We start from the raw sequence: 20,711 nt of genomic DNA, 5'->3' as shown, positions 1-20,711 counted from the left end.
GGCTTTCAGCGGCCTGGAAGGGCCCCGTTTAGCGTTCTGCGTGGGCGTCCCGCTTCCTGGAAAGGTCCTGACCGGTGTTCCGTAGGACACTTTATCTTGAGTGGGTCTTTGGTTGGGTACGTTGGTTTCTGCGGCCGAGAAGTGTCTCGGTCAGTGTTTCGTAGAATGATGGTTGGGTCCGACGTGGATCTAAGGTTATACACATCAGCTTCCCGTTGCTTGAATGTGCCTTGGTTGGCGTATCGTAGAGCGCTGGGTTCGGTAGGTATTTGCCTGAATTCCTTTTTCCGTTTTTGCTTAGAACGGCTGACTTTAGACTGATACTTACTCGAGATCATCTCACGACCGGCTATCTTCTCCCATGATTCACCTCACATTCCCTTTCATTCTCTCCTCTTCGCTGTCTCTCTGTCCCATTCTGCTTAGCTTCATATGTTGTTTCGCACCGGTCTTATTAGCGTCTTGTACATGGCACATTTGGTGTGACGGTGAATCTTTTTTGACCGCAGTTTCTTCAGGAACCCGTAGTAGGCACGAATACCACTGATGATGCGTCTTCGTATTTCACGGCTCACGGGATTATCAACCATTAGCAAGAAACCGAGGTAGACAAATTCTTCCACCACCTCGAAAGTAACCCCGTATACCATAATATTGCTGCCAAAGCTTGTCTTGTCTCGCTCAGCCCCACCTGCTTTGTTTTAGCCGCATTCACCACCAGTCCGACCTTTGCTTCTTCACGTTTCAGGCGGGTTGTACAGCTCTGCTACCGTTTCAAATATTCTAGCAATCATATCCATAACATCCGCAAAACAGACAAATTGACCGTATTTCGTGAAGATCGTACCCCGGCTGTTGAGCCCGGCTAGACGCATTATACCTTCCAGGACGATGTTGAATAGTGGGCAGGAGAGTCCATCACCTGGTCGCAGTCCCCATGGACATTCGAATGAACTGGATAGTTCACCCGAAACCCTTACGCTGTTTTGCATGCCGTCCATCGTTGCTTTTATCATTCTGGTAAGCTTCCCGGGAAAGCTGTTCTCGTCGAGGTTCTCGTCCATGATTTTCCATAGCTCTGTGCGGTCGATACTGCCGTATGCCACCTCGAAGTCGATGAACAGATGGTGCGTTGGGACCTGGTATTCATGGCATTTCTGGAGGATTTGGCGTACGGTGCAGATCTGGTCCGTTGTCGACCGGCCGTCGATGAAACCGGCTTGATAACTTCCCATGAACTCATTCGTTTTAGGTGACAGACGACGGAAGATGATCTGGGATAGCACTTTGTAGGCGGCATCCAAAATGGTAATCGCTCGAAAGTTCTCGCACATTAGCTTGTCGCTTTTCTTGTGGATGCGACAGATTATTTCTTATCTCGGTAGCTGTTCGGTTTCCCAGATCTTGACTACCGGTTAACCAGTGCAGACAGGTGACCGGCTTCCTGTTAATGTGCTGTTTCCTAGATGCTAATTATTACATGTTCAGACAGGAAGGACTCCGCCACATTCCCCAGCTGGTTCACTGCATTGAGCTGATGAATGGTATCCTCTGCTGCTTCGCTTAGCCTGGTTGTAACCGCTAAACCAATGTTCTTGGTCCTACCAATTGTTTATCGAATCGCTACTTACACTGTTCGATGACTCCATGTCCTTCTGTGCAGCTGCTGCCGTTCTTATTCCTGCCCACTTCGATTCGCCGTCTTTACATGACTTGAGCGTTGCTAGTATTTCAAGTTTCTTGGGAATGGCTCAGAGTACAACTTACTCGTAGTTCAAATTTAAATTTTATTTTGGAACAGGGAAAAAGCCCCCGAAGTGAAACTCTCCGTGTTTTTCTTCTCTAAAAGGCATGAAACCTACTCTTCTTTTCAAAATACATTCTACAAGCAATATGCATTTCCAATAATGCCAAAATTTCATTCAACCCAAGTAACTGTATAATAGTTCACTTTAATAATATGCACTACAGTGTCTTTGTTGACGTCATGATATTTGAATGTCAATGAATACTACTCCGGTGCCTGGATCAACTGCGGAAGGCTTCGAGTCCTTCGAATGAACTTCTCCATGACAATTGAGTTGAGGCTTTCCGACCGAGTGTTCGTTGAAAAACTTGAAGCGGTTGATCTTCCACAGTTATGGTGACCATTACGATTTCGAGTGCTGCTGTCGTTGACATTCTTCCAAGTTGTAGAGGAAGCATTTGACCGTTATGTCCCTATCCTTTCAGGCGTTCGATTTGAGTAGGTCCTAAGTTTGCTGTGATTCCTATGTAGATTTGACCTACTCAAATCGAATGCCAGCTTTGACAGAATAATGTAACGGCTAAGTGTATTAGTGCCGTCAGAATGTATAATTTTACTAATTTTCAAGTAGTCTTCTTTACATATTGGCATTCGCTCTAAGGTATGACACAATACTAAACCCGCAACCGTGAAAAGAAAGCACTAGGATGGGGCAGCCTATTTAATGCACCCATAGATAACGAAAGTGCACCATAGAAAAACAAAAATGCACCATAAATAATTAAGTAATGTACCGATAAAATGCACAGCATTCTCCATAAATAAATATAAATGTTCCATAATAAATTAAAAATGTAGCGGTAAACCAAAAAAAATTCTAGTTAAAAATGAAACATTGTATCAATAAAAAATTAAATAAAACACCATAAACAAATAAGTTTGCTCCATAAAAAATAATAAAAATATCCATAAATAATGAACATTTGCTCCATAATTATACCATATTTGCTCCATTAAAAATTGAAATTGCACCATAAATATCATCAAATTGCACCATAAACAAATTGTAAATTTCACCACAAAGAATGTAAAAGCTACATAAATTTGATCTTATTGTACCATTGCTGCAGTGTCCAACGACATATAGTTTTAGGATGTGGATGGGATAATGTTAATATGAAAAGTAAGAAGAAAATAAACAGAAACCATGTACCGAAGCACGCATCTATGATAGAACGACTTAAAAGATGGAAACACTATGAATGCAATTTACCGGATAATCGCTTGCTGTTCGAACTCGCTAACGCTCACGGGATAACATCTCTGTTTGCATTATACCGGGCAAATTCATGGATTTGTGGATTACCTATAACCGAATCGACACAGTTACAACGCATCCACAGGCTACGCCGCATGTATTAAAAGAATCCGCATTTTGAAAGAAGGGTTAACCCTTGGAGTTTACATAATATGTAATGTAAATATATTATATTTATTAATGATTTCAATTTGATCGGAAAAATTATCAAAAAATTAATCCATGTTTTATATAATTATAAAATAAACTAAGTATCCTGATAACAACTGACGTTCTTTTTATTAGATTCTTTTGAGATTATCAGGAGGAGCAGAAAACGGGTTTGGTGGTCTAGTGGCTACCGCTTCTGATTCGTATGCAGAAGGTCATGGGTTCAATCCCTGGCCCGTTCCTTTCATCCTACTTTATATCTTTCTATCCACTTTCTCTCGCTCTCTCTTCTCTACATATACAACTAATGTATAATCATATGTTCATAGTCTTCACTAGAACCAGAAACGAATTGGAAAAAAGTCGTTTCCCTCATTTCCAACTTCTTCTCACAGCACAGTATATATAACGCCTACAAGTTATGCAACCAAAGCGTGCTGTGCCGCTTGACCTTATTCACCTTATTCACCACACAATCTATCACGAACACTATAAAAATAACCCCTATCCATGGATCGCATCCGTGCTGGTTGTGGGGATGCAGATGTGATCTCGGTCTTTAGTAGCAACAACCAGCACACTAGAATGTTAGAACATTCCTTTCCCTTCCTAACTGACTATAAGGACGTGGCCGGCGCCGTTATTGATCAAGAATGTATGAGCTGCTTAAATTGCACTTTTAGAATAAGTGGAGTGTCCCAGCCCTTATTCATTTGGATCCCAGTGCAATTGGTACCAGCTCAGATCAATCACGGAGGAGCAACCATTGACATGTATAGTCAGATTTGATTTTTTTTTTAATTTAGGCAGAAGGTGCAGAATATAGCCTTTTAAATTCCACATATTACTATATACTTACATATTTCCAGTGCTACTAGCCATTAAAATACTGCTAATGATGCAGAATTTGATTATTTTTGTAGATTTTGCATTCTTTGAGGTAAAATTTATAGTTTGTTAATGGTGCAATTTGATGATATTTATGGTGCAATTTTAATTTTTTATGCAGCAAATATGGTATAGTTATGGAGCAAATGTTCATTATTTATGGATATTTTTATTATTTTTTATGGAGCAAACTTATTTGTTTATGGTGTTTTATTTAATTTTTTATTGATACAATGTTTTATTTTTAACTAGAAAATCTTTTGGTTTACCGCTACATTTTTAATTTATTATGGAACATTTATATTTATTTATGGAGAAAGCTGTGCATTTTGTCGGTACATTGCTTAATTATTTATGGTGCATTTTGATTTTACTATGGTGCATTTTGTAATTATTATGGCCGCAATAACCTTTTACCCTAGGATGGGCCCGTTTAGTCATGGATTGATCTTTTTTTTTCTTTCTGCGGCCCACCCTCCGCACACGTGATTACCATTATAATTGTCTCAAATTGCTACCTGTCTGTCTGTGGTGGTGGTGTACGCGACGTATGCCGCCTTCAATGCAAACCCATTAGTTTTATAGGTTTCTTGGCCTCCACTCCGCCCCTGGTAGCCGAAACCCAGCCCCCTGGACTGCAGCTTTGCAGAAAAATCGAATTAATATTTTTGTCGGCTAGTCGTAAATAAATTTTAATTATTTTTAATTGAATTAAAAGAAAGGAATATATTCAGTAGAAAAAGTATAACGTTCAGCCAGAAGTGTGGGTTATAGCTGGAAACGGACCAAGCCCCGAAAAAGCGCGAAGACAGAATGGATCGTCTGGTTGAGCCCGCGGAAGAACAATGGTTATTGACAATTAATTACTGCACACAATGTGACCGGGTCTTTTCAACACGAAGTAGCAGTTTTGGTGTGAGTCGTGAGCCAAGCAGTTCGGTAACAATTGATAGTGACAGACAGTTGCGGTGACGCGACCAAGCCGTGGTGACGGCAAATTCTGCCTTCATTTTTTTTTTGGTTTTGTGGGAGGCGTCCATTTGCCACTTGAGTTCAACCACTGCGGCCACTGACTGACTGCAGTGGCCGTTCGAAAGCTGTAACGAAAAGCTTAACAATGCACTATAACAATCATAATTAGGGACTGGGGTCAGCGTTGAGATGCATTAAAATCGTCAAAACAGTCAATTTATATGATTTATTCCGACGTAAGAGGGAAACTACTATTCCTGTTCCGTGGGTCAGACATGATTTTTCCATCGTCGGTCTGTAACCTTTCTTTCAGACAAAACACGCCAGATTCGGTGAGAATTAAGCGGACAATAAAAATTGGAAAGAGTATAAATTTGGACTTAAAGAGGAACAAGTTGCTGCCGTTGTTTTCGGTAGGAGAGATGTTGTTGCTACAGATTTTTGACAGATTTGTTCCTAAGTATGGGGTACCCTCTTAAATGAAGCTGAGCAAATGCATCTCCATAGGAAAGTTCTCACGGAGATTAGATAGTTGAAGTGGGCTACTGGGCATTACATTGGGTGGCATTAGCAAAGGGAGGCCAGATAAGTCTAAGAGGGATTCATACGAGTTTAGAGGCAGGCGGAAACATTGTTACTGCATCAATTTAGTTAGAATTTTTGTGTCAAAATTTTCACGTAAATGTTTGTTGAATCACGTGCTTGGCAGATGAATGAGAATCAACCTCTCGCGTAACTCTGGTGTTAAGATCTCTTACAACGTTCCGGGAGATTTCAGCAGTGATGTTATGCTACGAGGCTTTTTTTCGCTCAGGAACGAGTTTTTGAGTAGCATTTCTAACAGCGTAAATTTTTCCATCAATTGACGATTGATTATTCCTCATAACGCTTAAACTCATTCACAGGTATCATCAAACTGAAAGTTACGAAAATGCACTTGTTTGAGATTACATTTCCGATTCTGATTTTTACTTTTTATCTCAACAATTGCAACAAGTGATGAAAGCAATATTCAAATCTCAAAATGTGGCTAGAGTGAAATATAAATAAAACGGTTTCTAAGCTAAGTTTTGGAGATAGATAAAAAGTCGAACATTTAGAATTAGAGTGCTCGTTTTCTAAATGGTGAAAAGTATGAGTAACTTGTTTTTTTAATCAGTCAATAATTTACATATTGCAGCTAGTATTTTTTTATTACATATTTTTGACAACCGTTTGTAATCGGAAATGATTCTAATAAACGAAAATGCGACTCATCTGACAAAACTCCTGCCGATGTATCTTATTTTCGTCCAATTAGCTTTCTGCCATCCATCAGTAAGCTCAGTTTAACACAAAGCGATCAATCAAAAATTATACAAAAAAAAATCACTCTAGAATCAGATTTGAAAGTTTTAACAACCTCAAAATGTAACAATTGCTTCAAAATCTTCTGACCAGAACAAACTCTAGTGCATCAAAGCAGAAAAGTTGATTGAACTCTTCGGATAAAACAGCTTTTATTACCTCATTACCGGTGGTCAGTTATTGAAATTTGCTCGTTATCTATTACATACATATCGTTTCGTGGTGGAATGCTCCAAATTGATCAGAGCATCTTCACGGTTTGCTAGGTTGCTGGAAAAAGACGTTCGGCGAGAGACCATTCAATTAAACACTTGAATCATGAGAAAGTCAGCACTCTGGAACCAATGAATTCACCAGCCGCGGCATAATTCCTAGCTCTCGGGCAATATGGGAATAATTCTAATATTTTCGAAGCATGGCGTGCTCATTGCCACCGCACGATGAATGTAAAAGGCTAATTACAGCGGCAACATTCTAGTTGCTCTCCTGTTGGTGCAGCCCAGTGCAATTCCATTGGAATAACGCAACCACTGGCAACTGGCCGTCACTGACCACACTACCGCTGTTTACGACCGTTGTTGTTGTTGACTGTGGTGCATTTTAGAGTGCATTCAACTTCCAGCCAGCCAGCCACTCACGAAAGGCTGTGATTTGTTAAACTTCCAGAATTGCATTTTTATCGCAATTGAAATTCAGAGCCGCGGAAGGTTGCTAGTTGACGTGGACGATACGTTTTAAATTTGTTTCGTGGGATGGTGTTCAAAATTAAAATATAATGCAGGATTAACCAATATTTGCAACCAAAGAGCATACTTTTTAGTGTTATTGTATGGATTGCACACTTCACCTCAAGTTGGGCTGACACAAAAGTGTGCATACTCTACCAAATTATGATTTCCCACGAAGGGACATGTTGAATAATTTCGGAGTCTTCGTCCAACTATTTTTTGTAACAAGTTCAACATAGACGTCGAGACGATCCGAAGCAAACATGAACGTTTATCACTGGGGCATCTGAAAAACAGTGTGATAGCCCAATTGGCTTCGTTAGCTGTTTTGAGATAACTCCATATTCTGCATCTGCAAGCCAAACTGCTAATGGTTACTTGGGTGGTCATACGAAATCAACCCATTAATTACCATCCGCCTCATGTATCTTTCATTGCTGCCGTAAATAGTTAGATGGAGCAACCTAGTATTTCATTAGAATTCAAAGCGGGAAATGCAGTGGTCATTTTTCCCAACCTCATTATGCGTTTTGCCCATCAATTCCCCAGCATTTTAAACAGTGGTTTTCAACCCATTCCTCTCCTAAAGCTGAAGGCACGCTCCCTCAGTATACGGCCAGCGAGCTTGAATTCAGTTCGAAACATATGGTTAAAAAAATCGGTACAACATCTTTACCTTTTTTAAGTGTAAAATTAACTCCCTGTTAAAATAAACAAAAAAAAAATCTTCACCTTACTTATTTGACCACGTTTGCTTTGACGGTGCATATTGTCCCACCTTCCTTTTAGATGAAATAAAGTCGAATCGCAGGTACCTACCTAAAAGCAGCTAGTTTCCGTACTCGTCGGTTGTCAGCGCCCCAACTATTTGCGCTTCAGTGAACAATTTTACACAGTGTTCCTAGTTCTGCACATCCTTGCCTGTAACACTGATTCCGAGTACAACTTTACCGAACTTTGCCCCATTTAGGAAAGCTAACTTTGTGTCTGATCTTAGAAATGTGACTTCTTTCCTAGTCACTGCTCCTTCCTTTTTCTATGACTAATACTAAGTCTGCGATGATTATCGGCCTCCATTTACACATCGCATTAGTATAGTCAGATATTCGAGCGTCTACCGCGCTTCCAGAAAACATCCATCGGGAATTGGATCTGTCCCTAGGTGTTCTGAGGAGCGATCTCATCATCCGCACTACTTTCAACTGGTACTCCACGACGGCCAGCGTATCAGCCTATACTCATAACGTATGATCCTGTTGAAAGGCTGTAGACGTTCGGACCGGTGGCGCAAGCAGTCACACGTTTGCTTCATAAGCAGACGGTCATGGGTTTGATCCCAGTCCCGGCACTTTCGTCAGTTGCTCTTCCTCCCTGAGAGCATGGCTCAAACGATCCCGGATACTTGGACATCGACGAACGGCAACTGTGGACTAGGACAGCGCGCCCATTGTGTTTGCGTCCAATAGTAGCCCTGCCTGCGCTGCTCTGGCTGCACTGACCTGGAGTGACAGTGCTTCCGCCTGTCACAAACGCGAGTAGAGAAGAAGATAAAAGTGCATACAGACACATTATCACGTTTATTTCTAATGTTTACTATGGAAAATAATAGTTATTTATGTAACGAGTTGCAAAAAGTTGATTTTTTCAGCACGAGTCGTACATTTATCCAACGAGGCTTGCCGAGTTGGATAAATACGAAGAGTGCTGAAAAAATCGAGTTTTGCAACGAGCTCCATACAAAATTTTATGCAATGATTTTTTCATAATGCAACCCATTTGAGTTGCATAATGTTCATAATGCAACTCAAATGAGTTGCATTATGAACATTATACAACTTTTTTCATTATGCAACTCATTTCAGTTGCATAATGAGCCAGTTCGGAAAAATTGGCCATTATGATACCAAAATGAGTTATATAAAATGTAAATTATGATACTGAATTGCATAAATGATTTTAGAGTGTTAGCCCAAACAGGTAAATGAATTCAACTTGTATCTACATTATTATTCTAATGAATTTCTTAAATTTAATGCCTAAAACTACGTGTAAGTGCTTCATAAATAGTGTCCGTAACCTACCTTTGCTCAAACCTTGAATCGGTACCGGTAAGATAGCATTAAACTGTACAACTACTTCGAAATTATAGCACCATATGCTAACAGCTACGGACTCACAATAGGGAAAATAAACGTAAGTTGTATTACATACCTACTTGAGCGATAAGATCTGAGCTTTTATGTAATCCTGCTATAATCATGCTATAACTATGCTCTAAGCTATCATGCAAACATAATTGTAATTGTAAACCTATAATTGTACCCCATTTCATGCAGGAATTTATTAATCTCCCAAATAAAGAGCCGTGAATTGCAAATTGATCTGGAGATTAACTATACGGAAAGAGTCCCCCTTTCATTCTATGTGACCGCAACTCATAATGGACCCCCAATCGGATTGGAAAAAGGAGTAATTGACAGCCACACATCAACATGCTCGTGCTCATCATTCTACCATGGACAGGGTAGAAAAGTGACAGCAGTTTTTGTTTCGTTTTTTCAGAAGCTTTTGATAGCAAGGTCCCGTTATTTGAACTTAAGGAATCACCGAAGAAATAAAGTGATAATTCCCAAAAAAAAATCCAGGAAAAATCCCCAAAGAAATTCCAGGAAACTGCAGGAGGAATCCCTGAATGAACTCGTGGAGGTATCCCTCAAGGATCTCCTGACCTAAAACCTGCAGGAGCTCCTGTATAAATCCCTGAAGGAGCTTCTGCAGGAATCCCTGGTGGATCAAGAATTTCTCCTAGAGAGATCCCTTGGAGAAATCCATGATTGAAATTTTAGAAGAATTCCAGAAGAAACGCCAGGAGTAATCCCAGTAGGAATCCCCGAAGGTATTCGAGGAGGAGTCTCTGAAAGAATTCCAGGAAAAATCCCCGAATGAAATCCAGGAGGAATACCCGAAAAAAATACAAGAGGAATTTCCAAAGAAATTCCAGTAGGAATCCCCGAAAGAATTCAAGGAATAATCAAAGGAAATCCAAAAGGAATTTACGAAGGAATTACTGGAGGAATCTAATAAGGAATTCCAGGAAGAGTCCCCGAAAGAATTCCAAGAGAAATATCCAAAGCACTTCCAGGAGGAACCGCTGAAGATATTTCTAGAGGAATCCCCGAAGGAATCCCAAGGGAAATTTTAGGAGGAATCTCCGAAAAAATTCCAGGAGGAATACTCGAAGGAATTACATGAGGAATTCCTGAAAGAATTCCTGGGGATATCCCCGCAGAAATTCCAAAAGGAATCCCAGAAGCAATTCCAAGAGAAATCTCCGAGGAACTCCAGGAGGATTCTCCGAAGAATTTCTAGGATGTTTCACCGAAGGAATTCCAGGAGGAATTCCCGAAAAAAATCCAGGAAGAATCCCCGTAGGAATGCCTGGAGAAATCCCCGAAGGAATTCTAGGAAGAATTCCTGAAGGAATTTTAGGAGCAATTCCAGACGGATTCTAGAAGGAATTCCAGGAGAAACCCCAGAAGGAGTTCTATTAAGTAGGAATCCCAGATAGAATCCCAGGAGGAATCCCAGAAGGAATTCAAGGAGGAATAAACGAAGGAATTCTAGGAGGAATCCCCGAAGAAATTCTAGCAGGAAATCTAGTAGGATTCCCCGAAAGAATTGCAGGAGGAAACCCAGAAAAATCAAAAGAAATCCTGGAGAGAATTCCAAAGAAATGGCAGGGCGAACCCCTAAAGAAACCTTCCAGAAGCGGTCCCCAAAAGGATTCCAGGGGGAATCACCGAAGGATTTCCAGGAAGAATCCCCGAAGAAATTCCAGAAGGAATACACGAAGGAATTCCAAGAGAAATTTCTAAAGGAATTCAAGTGAAAATCTACGAATGAAATCCAGAAGGAATATTGTAATAAATTGCTGGAGAAATTCCAGGAAAAATCTCCGGAAAAATTCCAAGAGCAACCCCCGAAGGAAATCCAGGAGCAACCCCCGAAGGAATTATAGAAGGAATCCCCGAAGAAATTCCATAAGGAGTCCGCGGAAGAATTCCAGGAGGAAACCCCCAAAGAATTCTAGGAAGAATCCCGGAGAAATTCCAGGACGAATACCCGAAGTAAGTCCTAGAGAAATTTCCAAAGGAATTCCAGGAGGAGTTCCCGAAAGAATTCCAGGAGGAACACCCGAAAATATTTCAGGAGAAATTTCCGAAAGACTCCAGGAGGAATCTCCAAAGAATTTCTAGTAAGTTTCCTTGAAGGAATGATAGAGAAATCCCCGAAAGAATTCCTGGAGTAATTCCCAAAACAATTCCAATAAAATTCTCAGAAGGAATTCCACGAGGAATTCCAGCAGAAATCCTCGAAGAAAATTCAGGAGGAATCCCCGAAGGAATTCTAGTAGGAATCTCCGAAGGAATTCCAGGAGGAGTCTCCGAAGGAATTCTAGGAGGAATCCCCGAAGGAATTCCTGGAGAAATCCCCGAAGAAATGCTAGGAGGAGGAATCCGAAGGAGCTTCAGGCGGAATCCCCGAAGGAATTCCAGAAGGAATTCTCAAAGGATCCTCGAAAGAAGTCCAGGAGGAGTCTGTAAGTGTTCGCAGTTCAGTGTGGAGTGTTTTTGAGATTTTGTATGAATTGGAACCGTGTATTGTATAAAAAGTGTAGGAAGTGTTCGTATATGTTGTGTAGTTTTCTCCGTTAGCTAGATGTCTGCTAGACCGTAGTTGAACAGTCTACCATACTACGCCACCAGTTTCCAAAACCCACCACCAGAGGGACAAGCAGATCCTGTTGGTAGCCTGGAAGGAATGGACGAAGAAACAAAGATGGACGGGCTAACGGACACGATGATGAGAGAGGGACACGACTGATCTAGGTCGCTGGCCGAGTATAAAGGACAGTGACCCATTTGTACTCCATGATTCTTGAAAGCCTGCCAAACGAACCGCCAACTTAAGAGGTTGTAGTGAACAATTGTGCGGAAGGTTGTACCCGCAGTGAAAGAGTTAAAGATATAGACGGAAAAGCAAGTGAAGCGTAGAAAGACAGCAGAACCCCGCTATTTTTGGTCAGAACTTCGGTTCTGACTGCTGAAGGATACCAAACACCCCCCCCCCCCCCCTATGTTGAGGCAGTTCCGGCAAATCGTAATCGTCGTAACCGAGTCCGTCAACATACTCGGCAGCCCGAGACTACAAGGGCCTTTGAAAGTCGCCATCGCTACCCCGAAGGACGCCGAAGCGCAACGTTTGGAAGGCCGCCATCGTAGAAGATCTGGTGGAAGCTGGTGGTAAAAGGTGGAAGATAGAAGGGGCCCCGATAGGAAAAGGAAAGATCAGGTTAGAGTAGATATAAGAATGTGGGAAAGAGGAAAGTGTAAGAAGAAGAAGAGACCGGAAAAGTCCGGGAATAAATGTGTAAATTGTGAAGTGATGTGAGTTTTTCTGTACGACAGTGCGAATATTCCCTGCCCGCGAATAACTGGTCGAGAAGCATGCCGACCCTGAGGTTTTGTTTGAGGGAGTCTCAGGAAGGCTCCCCTCTTGAGCTAGTCGGCAGTTACACTTTGGCGCCCAACTTAAAATCGTCTTCTTGACAGTTTTTTGAAAGGGTCAGTTCGGAAGATCGCACTGGATTGAACTGGTTTCGACGGAGGTCTCTGGTAAAACTTCCAGGCCTTCACGAATTTAACTTACCACATTTGGACTTACTCTTTCTTCTTACACAGTTCGCAAAATCATTTCATTCGCGACGGAGGGGTTTTGTTGTCCAGAAACACAATGAACATAAACAAACGATTGTTCAAAAAGAACATTAGATATCAATACTAGTCATTTTTAACTTTTTTACTTTTGTTTGAAATAATTTTAGTGTGTTGTGATGTGATTTCGGATGTGTGTGAAATGAAAAGGCCAAAAAGAACGATAATTTTTATTTACAACAAATTTTGTGTGCTTCTTTTGAAGCGTGTGCAAATAGGATTTTCAAATTTACTAGGTTTTCAAATTTTATAGCATTTTTCAATTTACTAGGTTATCAAATTCTAATCTGTGATACTTTTAGCTCCTAAATAGTTCTTTTTAAATTCTAATTCCATTGCGAATTGGCGTGCAGAAAACGTCCTGAGTCGGTGATTACTCGTGTCGTCATCGTTCAGTTGATTGAGCTAAAATAAGAGATAAGATTAGTCCAATGGAACATTTCATGAATAGAAATGAATGAGAGTTTACAAGAGTAGGAGGAAAAAGAACGAAAGAGGATGTAAAGAAGAAATAGTAGAGAAAAACATGCCTAGTGAAAGGTTTCACACGAGAGAGGAGTCTGGTTTCCACATACAAGCTAGCGTTTGAATGTCGGAGACAGTTTTTATTACCGAACCATTTAGAAAATCTAATTCTTTTAGGTAAGAATTCCTAGATTTTTCTACAATGTTGTTCTCCCAGCCAAAACCCAGCTTTTGACTGGTTGTTTATGTTTATTTGTGTGGTAATAGTCCTAGTGTTGCGAATTTGAATTCGAGCACTACGGCCCAAATGATTTCAGACTCTGTTTAGAGTAAAGTGAAGAAAGGTGCTCAGGGAAGCATAGATAGGTGGTACTAGATCACAAAATTCATCGCTCACACCAACAGCGGATTACACTACGATGAACTGAGAAGTCAACACTTCTTCTTTCTCAGGGATTGCGGTAGAAAGGTGTTGGTGAATCTGGTTGACTTGCATGCATCTAGTAGCCTAGGTAGTTGATAGGAGCAATACAAATTGCTGGATATACTCACCAAAAGTGAGATAGTGAGACCACACGAGTGCTGGGTCACTCTATATAGGAAGGTTCGTCTGTAGCACGGTCATAGTTCCTAAAAGTGAGACAGATGTGTATGTATAGACAAGTGATAGCGAAGGGTAGTACAACTGACAAGGATAGTTACCTCTGTTAATACATCGTCTAGAGATGCTATTCCTTCCAGTCTCCGTACGCGATGCTCTTCGGATGCTTGATCTTCATGACGTCATCTGGTCTCGATGCTGCGGAGGCTGTAGTTGTAGAGAGATTCCTAGGAAGATTTTAATGTGTGATTAATGGGTCCATGTATTTTGAATGTCTGATCACTTTGTACCCATAGTGGAAGTGAGACAGAATGATGCGCTGGATATCTCATTTTCAGTAGCTAGTCTGATTGTCAACAATTATCTAATCAGACTTAGCAAAAATCTGAATGGAGAAGCGTTAAGTGAATGGTAGTAGTAGCTGAAAGCGAAAAGCATTAAGTGCGTGTATAATTGTGTTGAATTAGATTTGGTTGCGGAGTACCTCCTGTTAAAAGCTTTGTCTAGGAGAACTTCTTAACACCAAACTCTCGCTAAATCAACCTAAATTAAAAAGGATTTCCTTGTAAATTTTTGTATATATTTTGCATGATGGCCATTTCAATATTTTCATGTAGACAATGTTGTCAGATGAATGTAGGGGAAATAAATAAATATTTTAATTTGTTTTTGCATGTTTTGTAACGTTTGTAAAATGTATCTTGATTTTTATAATTTTGTTTCGTAGTTGTTAGCCATAGGAATTTACTTAGTTCAGAAAAAAAAAGAAAATAAGGTGAAAACTAATAGTGAAATCACAGACCAAAGAATGAAAATAATCATAGTTCATTGAATCATTAAAGCAATCAATTCAATTATCTCTTTTGCCTAGTAGATTCATGCAGTATAACCTCACTTTTAATGAAAATTCTCAAATCATTGTATTTGATGGATTCTGATTCAAGAATTTAATCTTTTGCAGTGAAGATCCATTTCCGGATTGGTTTTGGCCATCAATCTACGGGGATTTTTCACTCGCCGGCTAAGAAATAACTCTTGAATTAAAATTCATCGTACTTACCTCATGTTGATCATATTTCATCACCATAACATTGCACAATAATTAGTAGTTTGACAGTTCGAAATCATCTCAATACAAACACACACCAAAAGACTATTGTTCGAATGGAATTCGAAACAAGTAGTACTAGAACGATCACAACTCCGACAAACCGGTGAAACATTTCAAAGCACCATTTTACCGTACTATACCGTAGCTTTGTTAAATGAAATTTTAATCTGTAAATACTTGTAAGTAATGTAAATACGTAGTGTAAATAGAGCATTGTCATTTGTTTCGTTGTGAAGAAAGCTTTTTAAACAATCGTATGGACAAAATGTAAGTATTGGAAGAGGTTGCCAAGCTCAATGTTTGCGCATTTGATCGCTGGAGACCAGAGCAATCGCGTTGACGGTCAGTACAGAGTTAATCTCTAAATTGTGAGGAGTTGGTAACAACGATGAAAATCTATGACCCCGATACTCTGTAAACGTACTTACTGGTCTTTTACAATGTGTTTCATTGATGTATTTCTGTATGACTTAATCTAGTACGTTTCGAGTCAAGTGTTTTGTGAACTACCGTCGGTTGAAGTGAATTTGTTCTGGTGTTGAGTGGTTTGTGTTGGTAGGTTCAGAGGTACGTGTAACCGGGGAAGTCTTGTGTAATCTGTGGAAAAAATATTTACTTTGTAAATATTTTTTACCCGAGCTGGGGGAGAGTGTAAGTGTTCGCAGTTCAGTGTGGAGTGTTTTTGAGATTTTGTATGAATTGGAACCGTGTATTGTATAAAAAGTGTAGGAAGTGTTCGTATATGTTGTGTAGTTTTCTCCGTTAGCTAGATGTCTGCTAGACCGTAGTTGAACAGTCTACCATACTACGCCACCAGTTTCCAAAACCCACCACCAGAGGGACAAGCAGATCCTGTTGGTAGCCTGGAAGGAATGGACGAAGAAACAAAGATGGACGGGCTAACGGACACGATGATGAGAGAGGGACACGACTGATCTAGGTCGCTGGCCGAGTATAAAGGACAGTGACCCATTTGTACTCCATGATTCTTGAAAGCCTGCCAAACGAACCGCCAACTTAAGAGGTTGTAGTGAACAATTGTGCGGAAGGTTGTACCCGCAGTGAAAGAGTTAAAGATATAGACGGAAAAGCAAGTGAAGCGTAGAAAGACAGCAGAACCCCGCTATTTTTGGTCAGAACTTCGGTTCTGACTGCTGAAGGATACCAAACACCCCCCCCTCCCCCTATGTTGAGGCGGTTCCGGCAAATCGTAATCGTCGTAACCGAGTCCGTCAACATACTCGGCAGCCCGAGACTACAAGGGCCTTTGAAAGTCGCCATCGCTACCCCGAAGGACGCCGAAGCGCAACGTTTGGAAGGCCGCCATCGTAGAAGATCTGGTGGAAGCTGGTGGTAAAAAGGTGGAAGATAGAAGGGGCCCCGATAGGAAAAGGAAAGATCAGGTTAGAGTAGATATAAGAATGTGGGAAAGAGGAAAGTGTAAGAAGAAGAAGAGACCGGAAAAGTCCGGGAATAAATGTGTAAATTGTGAAGTGATGTGAGTTTTTCTGTACGACAGTGCGAATATTCCCTGCCCGCGAATAACTGGTCGAGAAGCATGCCGACCCTGAGGTTTTGTTTCAGGGAGTCTCAGGAAGGCTCCCCTCTTGAGCTAGTCGGCAGTTACAAGTCTTCGAAAGAGTACCAGGAGAAATCCCCGAAGGAATTCCAGGAGGGATCTTGGAAGAAATTCCAGGAGGAATCCTCATAGGAATTCCAGAATTAAATCGTGGAGGATTACCTGGAAGATATTTTGGAGGAATTCTTTTGGGTACTCTATGAGAGATCTTTTACAGAAATCCTGGAGATATGGCTGATTTAGTCCTGAAGAAATCCTTGAAGGAACTCCTAATGGAATTCCTGAAGGAACTCTTCGAGGCATCACTGCGTCCTTCTGGAAAAATCTCTGAAATAATTTCAGGAGCGACCCAGGAGGAATCCCTGAGGGAGCTCCTGGAAGAATTTTAGAAGGAACTCCTGGACTAATCTGTGAACATCCCTTCTGAAGGAATCCTTAAAACTACTGGAGGCATCCTTGTATGCTCCTGGAAGAATCTCTGAAGGAAATCCTAGACGACAAATTCCCGAAGGAACTCCTGTAGGAATTCTTGAACATCAGACGGAACTCCTAGACTAATAGGAGTCCCTAATTGAACTTCTGGAGGCATCTCTGAATCCTCCTGAAAAAATCTCTGAAGGAACTCCTAAAGCATTCCTTGAAAACACTCCTGTCGGAATACCTAAGAGATCTTCTGACGGAATTCCTGATGAAACTCCTCAAGGCATCTCTGATTCCTCCTGACGACATCCCTGAATCGCTGAAGAGACTACTGGAGACATTTTTTAAGGAACTCCTGAAAAGATCTCTTAAGAAACTCGTGGAGAAATCCCTGATTGGAGTTTAAGAGGAGTCTTTGAAGGAATTCGCAGCAACCTTTGCATGAACTCTCGGAGGCAATGAACTCTGAAGGCATCACTGAATCAAGGAAGATCTCTGAAGAAACTCCTGGAGATATGTGAATGAGGAGTGACATCTTCGAAAATAATAAAAAAAATAGTTCCATGACTTTTGTATTTGAATGGACAGCTTGGAATTCCATTTGAATTTCTTCAGAAGTACTTAATAAAAGTCTTCTGCATATTTTCCTAAAACAATTGAAAGACAATAGTACACACACCAAAGTTCCAACGACCAGACTTCAAAATACCCATTCGATCCACTACAGTTCTTACTGTTCTCAGTTATAATATCATAAGGGCAAACATTTAGTAATTGATTTTTTTTGTTAATTTTCTCTCGATAGTAAGTATTATTTCCGAAAATACGATCCGCTTCATGGTGACTAGCGCCAAGAACTAACCGAATTACGATTCGGCAACATTATCATTAACAAATGATTGATTTGATTTGTCTTTATTAAAGAGACTTTCAGCCCTTGGCTGGTTCGTCTCTTCATTGACAAATGAGAAAATTGATTATACGGCCCAAAATCTGTCGGAGATACGTAAGTTCGCTCTGGAGACAGACCAATAGTTAATTTTTGTGACACATACTTTTGCTCTTGAGACAAAAAAAAATGTTTCGCTGTGTTACCCGCCGAATGCTTCAAAAAGATTGACACTCGCACCATATTTTACAAAGTTACAGTACAGTATTCTCGGGCTTTGTTAGCAGCGATTATCACATTTTAACATTCCTTGTCTTTCCCAACTGACTGTGAGGATTCCATGTATGGGCTGTAATTTCACTTTGAGTATACGTAGAGTGTCCCTTGCTTATTCGGATCTAAGTGCAATTGATTCCAACAAATCTGACTCTAAAATACAATACGATTTTTTTGATGTACCAAGCTTTAAAAATATGACTAGTTTCGAGTGAAGAAATTAGAAATGTACACATTCATAAGAATTCGATATGACGTAGGTACATATTGTTTTCCATGTTTCGCATTCATAAGAGACGCAGAGACACGCCTGCTGGAGCGCCATTCGTGTTCGGTTCAATAAATACTTTATGATTCACATATTTCACCAATATAGGAACCGCGCCGTGTCGTGGCGGCACATCCGGACGGATATCATGAACCCCAGAGCTCAAACACGAATTGAATGACAAATTAGGTTCTTTGCTTCCTTCGGAGCTATGACGCGCAGCCATGGGTGCGCTGCGGTAGACGACATGCGGATATATCGCAATGTACACCGCGCCGAGTGATGATCATAAACGGAAATATTTTGTAATCGAAATAGTTACGTTCCTGTGCAAAGTGGTACAAGTTTGTAATCGGGTAGATGACTGGTTGACTTGTTTTCTAAAGAAAAAAATAATGCATACAGCTACTGGAAACTTCGCAGTCATAACCGTTCGTTAGTCATCCCATCAACATCAAGTTTTCGTTTTCAACACTCCATCGCCTGCTGATAAACCTAGGAGAACTTTCATTAATCGGCAATGTGCAAAATGAAAGATGGTCCTGAAACAGGTTTTTATCAGGCGTATCCATTCACAAGTTTGCAGCACGAATGAATGAATGAATGAATGAACGGATGGATGACCTTTCCGTCTAAATATAACACCTTTACGGTGGATACGAGGCTATAAGTATTACGATCACGTCAGATAACGATTTTTCGATATGTAGGGGAGATGAGAGTGAAATGCGTTTTCTAATTAATCGAGTGTTGATGGTCTTCGCATACAACCCTACATTAAAGTTAGGACTTTGAGTTAAGAAAGATTTAGACATCAATTTTATTAAAAAAAATCTCAAGTATCATGCAATTTAAATATAATTATATGGTTGACGAATTACCTGATTTTACCTGAAATATTAAATATTATTATTATGGTATATAGAATTTTGATTGACCTACATTGCAATTACAACTTTATTTACCTGAACAGCGCTGAAACAAATCATCATTATATTAAAGTTCAAATCAAGCAAATAACACTGAATTAGTGAAAAAAACAACATACAAAAATCAAACAAAACACAAAAAAAACAAATTTTGATCTTATAATTCTCTTGCATTTAAATCAACCAAGATGGAGAATTATGAAATCAAAATTTGTTATGGTAGATCTTACACCGTAACGCACCATTATAAGGTGATCTACCCACGTTACGGGTACCTATTGTACGTATCTCGTTGTGTACTAAAATTCAAGTCAATTGGTATTAAATTAGCTGAGATAGAAGTGGAAAGTGCTCACCCTATATAAAATTAGTGTAGAGCTTTCTAGACTCCTGGATGCTTCTTGAAATTTTGGCATACCCTTGAAAAAGGTTCAAGGGACCTCAATGGGCCAAGATTTAATTAGTATCGCTATCATTTTCAAAGACTTTCAAGCACTACTGGAAGATCAGCGTTAGAATACTTACAATACATTCTTCCTTTGAGTTTTCAGAAAACTGGCTCTATACATAAAATTTGGGACATTTGTGCCATGGAGGATAAATATTGAGTTTTTGAATTTCAGTGTTAGACTGCCAATACACCTGGGGAGATGTACACTGTATGTAGTCATGGCCAAGGCAAAAGGCTCCATGGCACCTTTGCAGCGTTCGTTCACCTGAGATGCTGTAATGTCCCTATTCGCATAACAGTCCCATGTTTGCTGGATTTCCTATTCACATGGGACTGTTGTGCGAATGGGGGCAGTGCAGTGCATTTTGGGAACACTTTTTTTTCGCATCATGAGACGCGTCCATGGTCTCCTGTTCCACACGGCCAAGTCGGCTTGTCTTGACATGCTATGTAGAGGTGCCTGAACCAAAACGAATTTCCGGTGAGGTGGAAGAGGCTCTGCTGCTGAAACACGGGAAGCCACCTGGCGACGCTTAAGCGTACAAACCAATCTATTTCCTGTATACCACCGAGAAACCTTCGGAGTGGGTTGTCCTGTAAAAGATTGCAAGGAGTGGACTAATGGCTCCGAACATGCGGATAACCAGTTTGGTTTCCTGAAGGGACAGTCGACGGTGGATGCTATAAGGTCGGTAAACAAAATGGCCGAGATAACGCTCCAGAAGAAGTGATGAATAATCCACTGTTGCGTGGTTGTCAGCTGGGTCGCTACACTGAGCGAAACAAGAATAGCACCAC

The 20,711-nt window shown here is 40.5% G+C and overlaps 1 protein-coding gene and 1 long non-coding RNA gene across 2 annotated transcripts in view; one reads left to right on the top strand and one right to left on the bottom strand.

Moving 5' to 3' along the window:
• Window positions 1-20,711, top strand: part of LOC109428789 (protein spitz-like) — a 223,965-nt gene that overhangs the window by 107,288 nt on the left and 95,966 nt on the right. The window lies entirely within an intron of this gene.
• Window positions 13,083-17,462, bottom strand: LOC109418522 (uncharacterized). Its single transcript, XR_003898763.2, has 4 exons — window positions 15,051-17,462; window positions 14,092-14,217; window positions 13,942-14,019; window positions 13,083-13,329 (listed from the first exon to the last, which is right to left on the bottom strand). It is a non-coding gene; the product is annotated as an uncharacterized LOC109418522 (long non-coding RNA).

Source organism: Aedes albopictus, chromosome 3 (assembly GCF_035046485.1).
Source record: "Aedes albopictus strain Foshan chromosome 3, AalbF5, whole genome shotgun sequence".
Classification (NCBI taxonomy): Eukaryota; Metazoa; Arthropoda; class Insecta; order Diptera; family Culicidae; genus Aedes; species Aedes albopictus.
Note: the sequence above shows the minus strand (reverse complement) of the source record. Positions and strands in the feature narration are given on the sequence as shown.